This window comes from Hyperolius riggenbachi, chromosome 2 (assembly GCF_040937935.1).
Source record: "Hyperolius riggenbachi isolate aHypRig1 chromosome 2, aHypRig1.pri, whole genome shotgun sequence".
Classification (NCBI taxonomy): Eukaryota; Metazoa; Chordata; class Amphibia; order Anura; family Hyperoliidae; genus Hyperolius; species Hyperolius riggenbachi.
Window position 1 is genome coordinate 370,638,474 of NC_090647.1, and position 15,547 is coordinate 370,654,020.

Below are 15,547 nucleotides of genomic sequence, written 5' to 3' on the forward strand. Positions count from 1 at the left end.
TGTTGGTTGCTGTTCAATACTTTAGCAAGAGAAATTGAGACCTAAAATGTATTTTCATATTATCTTCAATTTTATTGAAGAAAGCTTGCAAGGACACAGAGGGTATTCTTTCCATTGTCTGAAAGAATAAACATTGCCAGTTCTGCACTGTCTGTCATTACAACCTGCAGTCTTGGAAATATCTTAGACTACTAGGATTCCTATTTTTCTATTTCAATTGAAGGGAATAACAAGCTTGAAATACCTGTGGACTTACTCAGTACATGCCATGGTGATTTAGAAAGGGTTCACACTAGGTATGGCCTTTCCTTTTACAAAACATAATTTCCACTACAGTGCACCTCTGCAGCATGCAGCAATTAGCTGTACACAAATGAACTAAAGCTCGAGAGGCCCCCTGTGTCTAAAATTATGTCTGCATAATAAAACAATTTTCCTCAGATTAATGGAGTGCTGGTAGCACAACGTGTTTATTTGTGGCAGTGGCCGTACATTTCTTCTATGCAAAAGAAAATTGCTGGGGATAAAAAAAAAAATCACAAAAAAAAAATATCACAAAATAGCCTTGAACATTCAACATTTTCCATTTCAGGACAAGTTGAGATAGTCTGTGAAACCCTGCATGATGCTGTATGTAATGTCTGAGATATGGAAGGAATGATATTAGATAAATTCTTCTCAGGTCTACTGTCAGTCATGAACCTTTTCCATAGTGATCCAGATTCTATTACATTCCCATCAAACAATCCACATAGCACCCATTTTATGTTTTACTACTGATTATATTTGACTTTTTTATATATATATTTATATATATATATTATTTTTTTTTCCTTAGTAATGTTATATATTCATCTCAACGCTAAAGATACGTTAGCAACTAAATTTTAAAAAGGAACAGTAGTGAAAATAATGTAATGAATACAATTGCTTATGTTTTACAATATGCATTCATAAAATATTTATTCATTGTTTGCCCATTATAAAATCTTTCCTCACCCTAATTTACATTCTGAAGCCAGTGAAAATAATGCTGAATAGTGTGAGCACAAGCTTTTTGTCTTTGTGAGCTTAAGCATTATTCGCAACTAAAATAGCCGTTTCTATGCAGAGTTCCTGTCTTAGCACAGATTTTAGCTCTAAGGCTTACTGTATAGTATACCATATATTTAGTCCCTGTTTTTTATGCAGTGAATAGTGTCATTAAACAAATCAGATTGGCTGTTTGTGACTGCACCCCTCTCCAACATTTGAACCCCAGTCACCCAATGACCAACTATAGCAGGTTTGAGGCATCTACTATTACCAGTGTAAAAATGGCAGCAATTTAAATATTCCCCTTGAAAATCAACAGGTGAATTTAATTGGCTATTATAGGCTCCACCCACTTCCCTGAATATTAATCTCAGTCACCCAGTGACCATCTTGGCAAAGTTTGATATCCCTGCCATTAACAGTGAAGAAGGGCTGCAGTTTACATTTTCCCAGTGAAATTTGTTTTTGGCCCCGCCCACTTTTTTTAACCTGGATACACAGTCACTCAATGACCATGTTTGTGAGCTTTGGGTCCTTGGCATCAATAATTTGTATTTTCCCAGTGAAATGAAACACATCTGATTGGCTGTTTGTGGCTCTATCCCAGGCATGGGCAAACTTGGCCCTCCAGCTGTTAATGAACTACAAATTCCACAATGCATTTGCCTTTATGAGTCATGACTGTGGCTGTCAGACTCCTGCAATGCATTGTAGGACTTGTAGTTCCTCAACAGCTGGAGGGCCAAGGTTGCCCATGCCTGCTTTATCCCTTTTTCTGAATTTAAACCCCAGTGACCCAATGACCAACTGTATCAGGTTTGAGGCTTGTGCCATTAACAGTGCAAGAATGGCAGCAATTTTTATATTCCCCTTGACAATCAACAGGTGAATTTTGATTGGCTTTTTTTAGACCCCACCCACTTATCTGTATAATAATCTGTGCCATTAACAGTGCAAGAATGGCAGCAATGTAAATATTCCCCTTGAAAATCAAAAGATGAATTTTGATTGGCTGCTGTACGCTCCACCCACTTTCCTAATCCTAGTCACCCAGTGGCCAACTGTGTCAAGTTTGAGAACGGGATTTTCTTCCGTAGTGTCACCTCTCACTAACCTCACCAAAAAAGGAGCTGACACTTATAATTGGTCACCCGAAGCACATTCTGCTTTCTCATCTCTGAAGAACTGGTTTTGCTCCGCCCCTATTTTGCGACATGTTGATGTCACTTGTCCCTTTATAGTTGAGGTGGATGCATCAGAGATTGGGGTCGGGGCTGTACTGTCTCAACACTCGGGTTTCCAGGGCAGGTTGCATCCATGTGCCTTCTTCTCATGTAAATTCTCTCCCGCGGAGAGAAATTACGATATTGGTAACCGATAGGTCTGTTAGCCATTAAACTAGCGTTTGAGAAATGGCGTCATTGGCTCAAGGGGGCAGAACATATGATAACAGTCTATACTGACCACAAAAATTTGGAATATATTGAAGTGGCCAAGAGGCGTAGTCCTTGACAGGCCCGCTGGTCATTATTCTTTTCAAGATTCAGATTTATCATTACGTATAAGCCAGGGAGTAAAAATGTCAAGGCAGATGCCCTGTCTAGATGTTTTGAGCCCGAGACAGTACGTACAGCCACCAACTCCCGAGAACATACTGCCTGAAAAAGTTGTCGTGGCAGCCACCGAGACCTGGGAGGATTGGTCGCTTACTTTGGGCCCTATCAACAGGATGTTCCCGAGGGGAAACCTGATGGAGTTCTATTTGTGCCACTTAATTTTCGTCTGCAAATTTTACAATTGTTTCATGCACATAAAAATGCAGGGCATCCTGGGGTGGCCAGATTGCAGGATCTACTGTCTAGGTGTGTGTGGTGGCCATCACTGGTCCTAGATTGTAGGGAGTTTGTCAGAAACTGTGCAGTTTGTGCCAGGAATAAGCCATCCAGACAGGCTCCTGTGGGCACCCTTCAGTCATTGCCAGTACCTGAGGAACCATAGACCCATTTATCCATGGACTTTGTGGGCGAACTCCCCAGGTCCGAGTCGAAAACAGTTATATGGGTGGTAGTCGACAGGTTCAGCAAAATGGCTCACTTTATTCCACTGGACGGACTCCCCTCTGCCCAGGAACTGGCAGATCTCTTCATTCAACACATTTTCCGCTTACATGGCATACCAGAAAATGTGGTATCAGATAGGGGAGTCCAGTTTGTGTCCAAATTCTGGAGAGCCTTTTGTCATCATCTTGGAATGAACCTGTCATTTTCCTCCAGTTACCACCCACAAACCAATGGGCAAACTGAGAGGGTTAATCAGTCTTTAGAGCAGTTCCTTAGATGCTATGTGGATGACGCGCAGTTAGAATAGGCAAAGTTCTTGCCATTCGCAGAATTTGCGCATAACAACCTGAAAAGTTCCTCTTCAGGCTTTTCTCTCTTTCAGGTGGTGACAGGGAGATCTCCCAAATTTTCTCCATTACCAGTGGTATCTTCTCCTTTCCCTGCTTTGGAAGAGTGGCAGGGATCTTTTAAGGAGATTTGGGCCATGGTCAAAAGGAACCTGGAAAAGGCCTTTCAGACCCAGAAGAAGCAGGCTGATAAAAAGCGATCAGTAGAGTGGGACTTTGTACCCGGAGACATGGTGTGGGTTTCTACCCAACATCTGGCGCTGAAACAGCCATCAGCAAAATTGGGCCCCAGATTTATAGGCCCATACCTTATTTCCAAAAAGATTAATAATGTCAATTACGTCATTTCACAACCACCCAGTATGAGAGGTGTTAAGTCATTCCATGTGTCGCTGTTGAAGCCGGCTGTGCAAGTGGATTCCTCTCCCCTCCCCCCTCCCCCCCTCGAGATGATTGATGGGGAACCTGAGTATGAGATTGAGCGGATTTTGGATTCTCGGCAGGTGCGTAACTCGGTACAATACCTTGTTCTTTGGAAGGAGTATGGGCCTGAGGAGAGATCTTGGGTGCTGGGTCATCGCATGCATGCTGAGGAACTTAGGAAAAAGTTTCATGAGATGCATCCTAAGAAGCCATGGAGGACGTGTCCGGAGTCCACGCCTCAAGGGGGGGGGGGTACTGTAACAAACATTGGAGAAGCAGCTGCGGTGAACAGCGCTACCACCGCAGCTGCCTCCAGCTCCCTGCCTAGCAATCTATCCGTGCCTCAGGCGTCTAGCATGCCGAGGATGGGTCTGTCAGCCGCACATAGGGTTGCATTGTCGCGTGCGCGCACGCACAGACAGCACCTTCATGCGGGGAGGAGGCGCGTCAGCTGACTGGCTGGTCGGCTGACGTCAGAGGAGACGCTCGCCGCTCTTCATTGGCTGATAGGAGGGGGCGTGCTGGAGGGGTCTCCTCTGCTTCATAAGCCTAGCTGAATCACTCGCAACTTGTCTGCTGTTGCGAATACTTGGTGTTAGCGCTCAGACCTTAGATAGTTCCGGTGTGCTTTGATCCAGGAGGAAACCGGGGATTTCACACAAGATAGGAATTGTTTGATAGCCTTAAAGATTATTCATTACTGTGTTATTATCTGTGCATGACTCTGGCTCGCTCTGACTACTCTTCTGCTCGGTGATTCTGTACCTCTGCCCACCTGATCTTGCTGCCGACTCTGCCTGTTTATACCTTCCTGTCTCTGCCTTCCGATTTTGTACTGCATCTGTCTGTCTGTTGCCAACCCGATCTATCTGACCACTCTACTTTCACCAGAGGGCCCTTGACTCTGGTGAGGGGCGCTGTACTGTTAGTACCCACCAGCTCCTCTGGTGAGGTGTAGCTAAACCTATCAGTACTACTGTTGCACCAATCACTATATTGCTATTTGTTGTCACATCAGCTTTCTGATATACCTGCATTATAGGTGATACTGCAGATCACCTAATAATCAGAATTCTGTTCCTTGCTGACACAAATCGTTACAATACCCATATTGAAGCGTGCTAACAAAGATCTTCTCTGATATACATTTTGTATTGTAAGTATGTTTGGAATCTGTACTGATACCTAATAAAAAAGTTTTGAAACTAAAAGATGGGTCACCATGGACAGTGTGCCACTACCTCTTTTCTAGTGATGATCATAATTAGCCAATTACGGTTATGCACATTTTCGCATAAATTGTCGCAATTACGCCTATACATAATTGCAATTTGTAAATTCAATTGATTTTGCACAGTCATTTGTAATTTCGCATAAAATTTAGTGTAATTTTTGAGTCATTTCATGCCGACTTTAGCAGTGAATAACAATTTTGCTATTGACACCAAAATTGCTACATATGTTAAGGGAAATAGTGGGTACAAGACAAAAAAAGAATTTTTAGTTTTTGAGAAAATCGATTTTAAAAAATGCAAAGAAAAAGTGGATTTTAAACTCAGAAAGAATCACTGTTTAAAAACCATTTTTCTTTCCATTTTTAAAATCGATTTTCTCAAAAATTACAAGGTCTTTTTGAATTTTTTTTTTTAACTTGCACCAACTATTCTCCATAACATATGTAGCAATTTTTGTAGCAAAAGCATGTATGGGGGCTTTGCTATTAACCACTAAAGTAGGCACAAAATTACACTATATTTCGCAAAAATTATGCAAAAAATTACACAAAATTATATATTACTAATTACTATTACATATTGTAACGATATGCTCTGCTGTCTGCACAGGCAGGCAGCTTTCTGACCATTTTCCAAGTCTGTATGCTGCAGGTCCCTGGAAAGGAGACCTGTTTTCACTCTGCAGGTTTCAGACTTGCTGTTCTGGTGAGGGATTTGCATTTACTTATCTGGTTATTGATAGCTCTGCCTCTTTTGAAGGCTTGCAGTATAAATGCCATTTCCTCTCAGAATTTCCTGCTGGTCATAAAGGTTTGGTTCTGCTGGACTTACCTTGAGTTTCAGCCCCTCTGCTAACTTTTAGAGTAGTTATCCTTGGGAGCGCACTACCATTCCTTTTAGTGCAGTCAGATTGTTTATTATCTGTATGGCCTAGTTCTGTCTTGTCTTATCTGTTGCGATTGCACTTTCTCCAACGGCGGCTGATAGTGAATCGCTCTGTCTGTTTGGATCGCATTCGCCCTAGCGGTAGAGGCGGTGGATCCTTCTGTACTTTGTCTTGGAGTGTAAGCCAGAGCAGCGGTTGCTACTGGTTGCTCCATCTGTCTGTCTGTTTGGATCGCATTCGCCCTAGCGGTAGAGGAGGTGGATCTTTCTGTACTCTGCCTTGGAGTGTAAGCCAGAGCAGCGGTTGCTACTGGTTGCTCCATCTGTCTGTTTGGATCGCATTTGCCTTAGCGGTAGAGGGGGTGGATCCTTCTGACCTATGTTCCTGGAGTGTGGGCCCGAGCTTTTGTCTGGTGTGAACGCTTGCTGTTGTCTGGTGTTAGGCAACCGATTAGCAAAGCGTTTTCGCCATCTGTTTGTCTTTTTGTTCTGTGTTCAATAGTTAGCAATAGCAGCATAGGGGGCGATATACAGGCTGGGAACGCGAACAATCACTCGCATTCCCATGCCTGTCGGCCGGTGACGGCCAAACTGGAAGTGTTCGCCGGCGGGTCCTGGGCCATCGGAGCGGGGCTGCAAGGGCACCAATCATCTGCAGGGGGCTGAGGGAAGCCCCAGGCAGGCTCGGACTGAGCCACCGAACCACCGATGGTCCCATCGGTGGGCCTCGACTGCCCCTCCTTCTGGGGGCCCCAGAGCTAAGAGGGAGGGGGGCACAGCTTGGAAGGGGGAATTGGGCACAGAGCGGCGGGGAGGGGGGGGAGGGTCCCCCCTCCCTCACCTAGGGGCCCCCCCTTCCGCGCACCCCCCTCCTCCAAAAGTGCAGCCAGCAGCGAGCGGAGAATAGCTACAGAGATGATGCTAGCTCCGCTCCACTCCAAGTCTGCATACCGCTGCCCTGCTGGTCTCTGTCTGCTGTAGTGACGCTGTCCAATCACGCTCTCGCAGTACTTCCTGCGAGAGCGTGATTGGACAGCATCACTAAAGGAGACAGAGACCAGCAGGGCAGCAGCGGCATGCGGAGCGGAGCGGAGATAGCATCATCTGAAGCTCGGTAAGCTATTCTCCGCTCGCTGCTGGTTGCACTTCTGGAGGAGGGGGGTGCGCGGAAGGGGGTACCCTAGGTGAGGGAGGGGGGGAGGCTTCCCCGCTGATCTGTGCCCGCTAATCTGTGCCCTCTGCCCCCCCTTCCAAGCTGGGGGGGACTTGTATTGTGTGGGGGTATCTCTGCCACCAACCTGATTGCATTGTGTGGGGGTATCTCTGCCACCAATCTGATTGCATCGTGTGGGGGTATCTGCAGCCAACCTTATTGCATTGTGTGGGGGTATCTCTGCCACCAACCTGATTGCATTGTGTGGGGGTATCTGCAGCCAACCTGATTGCATTGTGTGGGGGTATCTGCAGCCAACCTGATTGCATTGTGTGGGGGTATCTGCAGCCAACCTGATTGCATTGTGTGGGGGTATCTGCAGCCAACCTGATTGCATTGTGTGAGGGTATCTGCAGCCAACCTGATTGCATTGTGTGGGGGTATCTGCAGCCAACCTGATTGCATTGTGTGGGGGTATCTGCAGCCAACCTGATTGCATTGTGTGGGGGTATCTGCAGCCAACCTGATTGCATTGTGTGGGGGTATCTGCAGCCAACCTGATTGCATTGTGTGGGGGTATCTGCAGCCAACCTGAGTGCATTGTGTGGGGGTATCTGCAGCTAACCTGATTGCATTGTGTGGGGGTATCTGCAGCCAACCTGATTGCATTGTGTGGGGGTATCTGCAGCCAACCTGATTGCAATGTATGGGGGTATCTGCAGCCAACCTGATTGCATTGTGTGGGGGTATCTGCAGCCAACCTGATTGCATTGTGTGGGGGTATCTGCAGCCAACCTGATTGCATTGTGTGGGGGTATCTGCAGCCAACCTGATTGCATTTTGTGGGGGTATCTGCAGCCAACCTAATTGCATTTTGTGGGGATATCTGCAGCCAACCTGATTGCATTGTGTGGGGGTATCTGCAGCCAACCTGATTGCATTGTGTGGGGGTATCTGCCACCAACCTGATTGCATTTTGTGGGGGGTCTGCAGCCAAACTGATTGCATTTTGTGGGGGTATCTGCCGTCAACCTGATTGCATTTTGTGGGGGTATCTGCCGTCAACCTGATTGCATTGTGTGGGGGTATCTGCCGTCAACCTGATTGCATTTTGTGGGGGTATCTGCCACCAACCTGATTGCATTGTGTGGGGGTATCTGCCGTCAACCTGATTGCATTTTGTGGGGGTGTCTGCTGCCATTTGACTACTTGATGAATTATCATGAGGCATGTAACTACTTGAATATTTTATCTAAAATGTATCTGGTCAGACCTAATCTCTGTGAATAACGCCGCTACTTATTTTGTGTTTTGTATTTTTTTTTTAAGTCTGCCCATGACTCATCATGACCACGCCGATGTTCCAGTGCGTAGTGACACCCATTTAGTTTCGCTGCAGCGCGCTGCGCGCGCCGCATTTAGGCATGTCCCTATTGGAGACTGTCCTCAGAATTGCTCACAATCTATTCCCTACCATAAAGTCATGCAAAATTTCTAGAGTACATGTGTATGTGAGCCCAAAATGGGGGGGGGTAGGGAGGAGGAGGAGAGGGGGGTGGGCCCCAGGCTGAAACTTCCTTGGTGGGCCCTTGGTGTCCCAGTCCAACCCTGGCCCCAGGTGAGTTCATCTCATCTTTTTGGGGTGACTTTAGGTTCAATTTAACATGTGGTGACCGCATTTAGCTAGTCCTGTCAGTTTCTTCGTGTTGGATTGCTGTTTGCTAATTGGTTCTGTCTTTATTCATTCTATATTCTGTCTTTTCTCCGTCTTGTGTCTCTGCTAGCAATCGCCATTCTTCGATTGCTTTCTCACTTTGGTCTTCACTGTTGTATATCAACCGTCGCTGGGTGGCGACTAGATTGGTGGACATACATACATTCTGTCTCTGTGCTCACTCTCTCTCGAGAGGCTATCTTGCCCTGTATCGCTTCACTTTGTACAATTTCTATCTGGCATCTGTGGCTGTGCAGAGAGTTTATTCCTCTGCACTCCACAGCTCCATCTGCCTTTTGGAATTCCTTTTTACAGGTGCATTTGCACCAAAGCTGGGTTCCCTTATTCAAACGCTTGTGGAGGGTTTCCGCAGTGTCAGCGCACATGTTGTGCGCTGACCACGGAGATAATTCCACATTCGTTACACATATGAAATTATGATTTTCTCAGAAATTTCAATTTACGATGCGTAATCGCGAATTTCTATGCAAAATTTCGGCCCACCACTGCTCTTTTCTCATTCATGCTCCATGACTAGCTAACCAGATGATTACTCTTTTTTCTACTCTATAATAGCTCCTGGCAGTTAAGCAGCTATAAAGAAAAAAACCTTGTTAACTGCCTGCAAATCTTTAATAGTAAATGGAAAGATCCACAGCCACTGACTGTAAAGGTATGGTTTGAAGAAATAAGATAAAAAAAAAAACAAAACAAAAAAAACGAGGACCTTACCATACTCTGCAGAACAGAAATGAGGTATATTGGAAGACATGGAGAAGATGGAGTTTAGGAACTCTGCACCCCGTAAGGCTTTTATGACCAAACCTTTCTGTGTGGGCTGTTAGATGGGGCACTCCTGGCATTTGGGTACTACGTTTATATAATCAAATTTCCCTCTGCTGGTTTTTAGTGTGTGTGGGGGGAGGGGGGTTTCAAGCCTCCAGGTTGGCCATTTCAGGTACACCTCTGGTTAAGCAGGGTGAGCATAGCTATCCTACCTTGTGTGTATGAATTAGCAGCCACTTTGGTCTGGCTGCAGGCTGTACCTCTTTTGCCCCTATGCCAGCACAGCCCATTTATTTGATGGTGTAAGTAGTGCAGGGTATTGCTCTTTGGAGATCTTAGACTGTAAGCAGAGGGAGCATAGATATTCTTGTGTTTATGTAAAACGGATCTAGTGATGTAGTATCATTTTCCCGGTTTCCTCTTGTTGAAAAGGCATATTAGTAAAAGCAAAAATGCTTTTCTGCAGGGCAGTTTCTAGGCTAAAATGCACACAGGGTGAAGGTGTAAAAATTGCCCCCCCATGGAGCCATGTATAGGTGCCCGCAGTGTAGGTTAGACAGGTCTAGTTCCACTCAGTATAGGTAGCCAGCTATAGGTCCCCCCAGTATAGGTAGCCAGGCATAGGTGCCCCAGTATAATTGCCCCAGTATAGGTTAGCCAGGTAGATGCCTCCAGTATAGGTAGCCAGTATAGTTGCCACCAGTATAAGCTAGCTAGGTAGGCATCCCCAGTATAGGTTAGATAAGTAGGTTCCCCCAGTATAGGCTAGATGGGTAGGTTAATGCATACATCGCTTCCCTGTGCTAACTCTGTAGCGGAGGGGGGAGCATGGAGGGCAGCCCGGGTAGAGAAAGGGATGGAGAAGTTGGGCTGCCCTCCCCATGGCTGACTCCCCCCTCTATTATGGGGGCACCTCCCTAACCTTTATTGCAGGCACCTACCTATACTGGGGGCACCCAGTATAGGTATATAACCTATACTGGGAAACGACTTGCCGCTGGTCTCCTTTTCTGCATAGCTGCTTATACACACTCTACTTCCTGTTTAGCGGCAAGTAGAGTGTGTACAAGCGACTATGCAGAGGAGGAGACCAGAGGCAAGTAATCGGCGAATGGAACGCAGGGAGGTGAGATGCTGTATACATCGCTTCCCTGCACTAACTCTGCAGTGGAGGGGGGAGCACAGAGGACAGCCCGGGAGAGAAAGGGAGGGAGAAGTCGGGCCACCCTCCCATCAGCCACGGCTCCCCCCCCTCTATCACGGCACCCCCCTCCCTCAGCGCTCAGGGTGGCTGCACGCTCCAAGAAACGGGGCTGCTTTTCTGCATTGACACGTGTGCTCCCAGCCTTGAACTTAACCTTTTAGCAGCCCTGATCATTTCATATTGTGTGAGATAACTCAGGGCAGGGTATCCTCAGCCGGCTGATCTTGGGCTGCCTAAGGCAGCCCGATGCAGAGTGGGCACAGGGAGCAGTTTCATATTTACCTATTTGGATGCCAGATTGCTCTCCTCTTCCTCTCTTCTTTCTCGATCTGTGACGCTGCAATCAGAATCAGAATCATATTTATTTCACCAAGTGCGGTGGTTGCCGCACCCGGAATTTATGGCACTTGGCGAAATAAATATGATTCTAATTCTGATTCTGATTGCAGCACCACAGATGGAGAAAGAAGAAAGGAAGAGGAGAGCAATCTGGCATGCAAACAGGTAAATATGAAACTGCTCCCTGTGCCCACTCTGCATCGGGCTGCCTTAGGAAGCCCAAGATCAGCCGGCTGAGGATACCCTTCCCTAAGTTATCTCACACAATATGAAGTGATCATGGCTGCTAAAAGGTTAACATCCTCTAATAATATGACATCCTCTGATAAGATATGTGATTGAAACCCAGAGGATGGTGTTGGCATTGCAGCACTACCCAGTGGTGGAAGAGGGGTGATGGAAGAGACTCTTCCACTACCCCTCTTTCACCACAGGGGTCGCTCAGTGGAGGAAGCTGAGAGGTGGTGGAGGAAGAGGAGAGCCAATCCAGTGTCTGGAAAAGGTAAATATGAAACTGCTCCATGTCTACTCTGCATCGGCTATCAGGCTTGGGGAGACACGGGGAGGAGCGGATAAAATGTGGCCCTGCAGCGCACATATGTTTTCCATATGTGGATTCTAAAGGGTTAAAATGGGTGTGAATTAAACTCTTTCCATTAATCCTATCCTGTTTCTTTACAGTCTTCACAGCACAGCACTGTATACTGACCTAATCAGGTGTATGGAGACTGAAAGGCTTAACTACTTCACCTCTGAGGGGTTTTTCCCCTTATAGACCAGAGCAATTTTAACATTTCAGCTCTCCTCCCCTTCATTTGTCAATAACTTTATCACTACTTATCACAACAAAATGATCTAAATCTTGTTTTTTTGTTGTTGTTTTTAACCACCGATTAGGCTTTCTTTGGGTGGTATGTTTTGCTAGGAATTAGTTTAATCTATATTTACTTTAATAGAAATAAATACAATGGGAAAAAATTCATTATTTCTCAGTTTTTGGCCATTATAGCCATTATAGTTTTAAAATAAAACATGCTACTGTGTATAAAAGCCACACAATTTGCCCATTTGTCCCAGTTATCTCCCTGGTACAATGTATAACAACAATATTTTATTTGGAAATAAAGGTGTATTTTTTCAGTTTTGCGTCCATCACTAATTACAAGCCCTTACTTGCAAAAATAACAGTAATATACCCTCATGACATACATATTAAAAAGTTGAGTCCCTAAGGTAACTATGTATTTTTTTAAAATGCAATTTTTTTTCTTTAACATAAATACCAGTATTTTATTTTGGTAACCATGGGAGAGTGGGGGAGGTAAGGGGCTAATTTTAATGGGAGAGGCATGTGTCTGAATGTAGTTATACATTAGGGTGTAAATTAGTATTTGACCACTAGATGTGCCCCCCTCAGTTTATTCCTAATTGGTAACGTTTACTACATACACACATTACAGGTCATTTTGTCAATGACCACAAGGAATCTCACTGATCACAGGCACTTAGATCAATGAATGGGAACTGTGTTCCCACTCACTGATCTGTCTACTAGCAAACGGCGACAAGAACGTGTGTGGAAGCACTCAAAAAGGCGACACTGCAAGATATTTATATCTATGCCCCTGGAACCATTAATAGCCACCTGCGGGGCATAGATATACTGCCTCATTTGCAACAAGTGGTTCAATGAGTCAGGTGATCAGAAGAAAATAAATGGTTAGACAAGACATGACACTCAGAGCTGCATCCAGATAAATATTCACTATGACTCAATCCAACTTGAAGCTAGTGAAGCTAGAAAGAAGAAGAATGCAGGTCAGGCAGCAAAACAGAGAACACATAATCTGAGCATCAGAATTTCATACAACATTTTTTTAAAAATCCATATGACAACAGGCTAATTGATTTTAGCCTGATCACATGGAAAGCAACATTTACATGTGTGAGCTGAGATACACTTTAAGCAGTGGCGTACCTAGGGCATTTGACACCCGGTGCTGGGTATTATAAGACACCCCCCCCCCCCAAAAAAGGTAAAGGGGCAAAAAATGGGTGGCGCTATAACATAAAAAATGGGCGTGGCCATGACCGGATGAGGGCGGGGCTAACTGTAATTTGCCGTGAACCCGGGTGAAAATACACGTAATGTGTGCAGATTTGCCCAGAGAATACGTTCAATCATATCTGCAGATTTGCCCAGAGAATACGTTCAATCATGTCTGCAGATTTGCCCAGAGAATACGTTCAATCATGTCTGCAGATTTGCCCAGAAAATACATGCAATCATGTCGGCAGATTTGCCCAGAAAATACATGCAATCATGTCGGCAGATTTGCCCAGAAAATGCATGCAATCATGTCGGCAGATTTGCCCAGAGAATACGTTCAATCATGTCGGCAGATTTGCCCAGAGAATACGTTCAATCATGTCGGCAGATTTGCCCAGAGAATACGTTCAATCATGTCGGCAGATTTGCCCAGAGAATACGTTCAATCATGTCTGCAGATTTGCCCAGAGAATACGTTCAATCATGTCGGCAGATTTGCCCAGAGAATACGTTCAATCATGTCGGCAGATTTGCCCAGAGAATACGTTCAATCATGTCTGCAGATTTGCCCAGAGAATACGTTCAATCATGTCGGCAGATTTGCCCAGAAAATACATGCAATCATGTCGGTTCAATCATGTCGGCAGATTTGCCCAGAAAATACATGCAATCATGTCGGCAGATTTGCCCAGAGAATACGTTCAATCATGTCGGCAGATTTGCCCAGAAAATACATGCAATCATGTCGGCAGATTTGCCCATAGAATACGTTCAATCATGTCGGCAGATTTGCCCAGAAAATACATGCAATCGTGTGGCAGACCTGTCCAGAAAACACTTCAATCGTGTAGCAGACCTGGCCAGAACATAAATGCTACCCCTGGCTGCTAATATAAATTAAAAAAAAACATTTACTCACCTGCAGCAGAGCTCCTGTTCCGGCCTCCGTCCAGTGCGCAGCTCCCACGATCCTCTGCAGCCAGCAACTCCCAAAGTCTCCAGAGCAGGGCTTCGGACATTTTACTATAGCCCTGCTCTGCCGTTGCGGTGAACTGATACGGTGTCTATTAGATGCCGAAAGTCAGTTCACGCTGGGGGGTGCTTGGAGAATTTTAAGGGGTGCTTCAGCACCCAAAGCACACCCCCCCCCCCGTGCCGCCACTGCCCCCAGTATAGGTAGCTAGCAGTTGCCCCCAGTATAGGTAGCTAGTTGCCCCCAGTGAAGGTAGTATAGTTGCCCCAATATAGCTAGTATAGTTGCCCCCAGGATAGGCAGCATAGCTGCTGCCCCCAATGTAGGTAGTGTTGCTGCCCCCAGTGTAGTTTGTATAGTGGCCCCCGTAGAGCTGCCCTCCAGTATAGCTAGTATAGTGGCCCCCATAGTTGCCCCAGTATAGCTAGTATAGTGGCCCACAGTTTAGATAGTATAGTTGCCTCCCTTGTAGCTGGTATGGTGCCCCCCCCCCAGTATAGGTAATATAGTGGCCCCCATAGATGCCCCCAGTGTAGCTAGTATAGTGCCCTGTGCCCCCCCCCCCCCCCATTTAGCTGCCTCCAGTATAGTGGCCCCCAGCTGCCAGCTGGTATAGTGGCCCCCAGTTTAGGTAGTATAGTTCCCTGCCCCCGTGTAGCTAGAAGGAGGGGTGACAGCAGGGATAGCGGCGGGGAGGGGGAAATATCCCCCCCTCCCTCACCTGGGTCCCCTCCTTCTGCCTCTCTTCTCCCCCCAAAAATGCGGGCAGCGGGCCGGTGGCAGTGGGCAGCGAGCAGGCGAGCGCGGAGTATACTCACGTTACTTCCGCGTATCAGCCTGGAACGCTGCGTCACCGTCACGTGCCTCTTCTGCGCCTCCAATCATTGAGGCAGAAGGAGGGGACCCAGGTGAGGGAGGGGGGGATATTTCCCCCTCCCCGCCGCTATCCCTGCTGTCACCCCTCCTCCTAGCGCTGCTCTTCCCCTCCTTAGTCAGGTGTAGGGGGGTCGTGGCGACACCCCCCTGGCTGACTGGTACCCGGTGCGCCCCGCCCCCCTGCGCCCTTAGGTAGGAACGCCACTGACTTTAAGCAATGATCAAGTCTTCTTGATCTTGAATCAAACCATCTGACTTTGTATCAATGCCAAATCAATGCCTCTTTATTTATAGTGCAAAATGATTTGAATTTGCTGGGGATATTTTATAGTACCATTTTTGTCCCATTCTTTATTTTTCCTTTGAAAACTAAGATCAATAAACAAACTCTGAATACCATGCTACTGATCTCCAGCAGACTGTGTCTTATGGTTCCAACAGAATGCATAGTGAAAGCAAAAAATTGC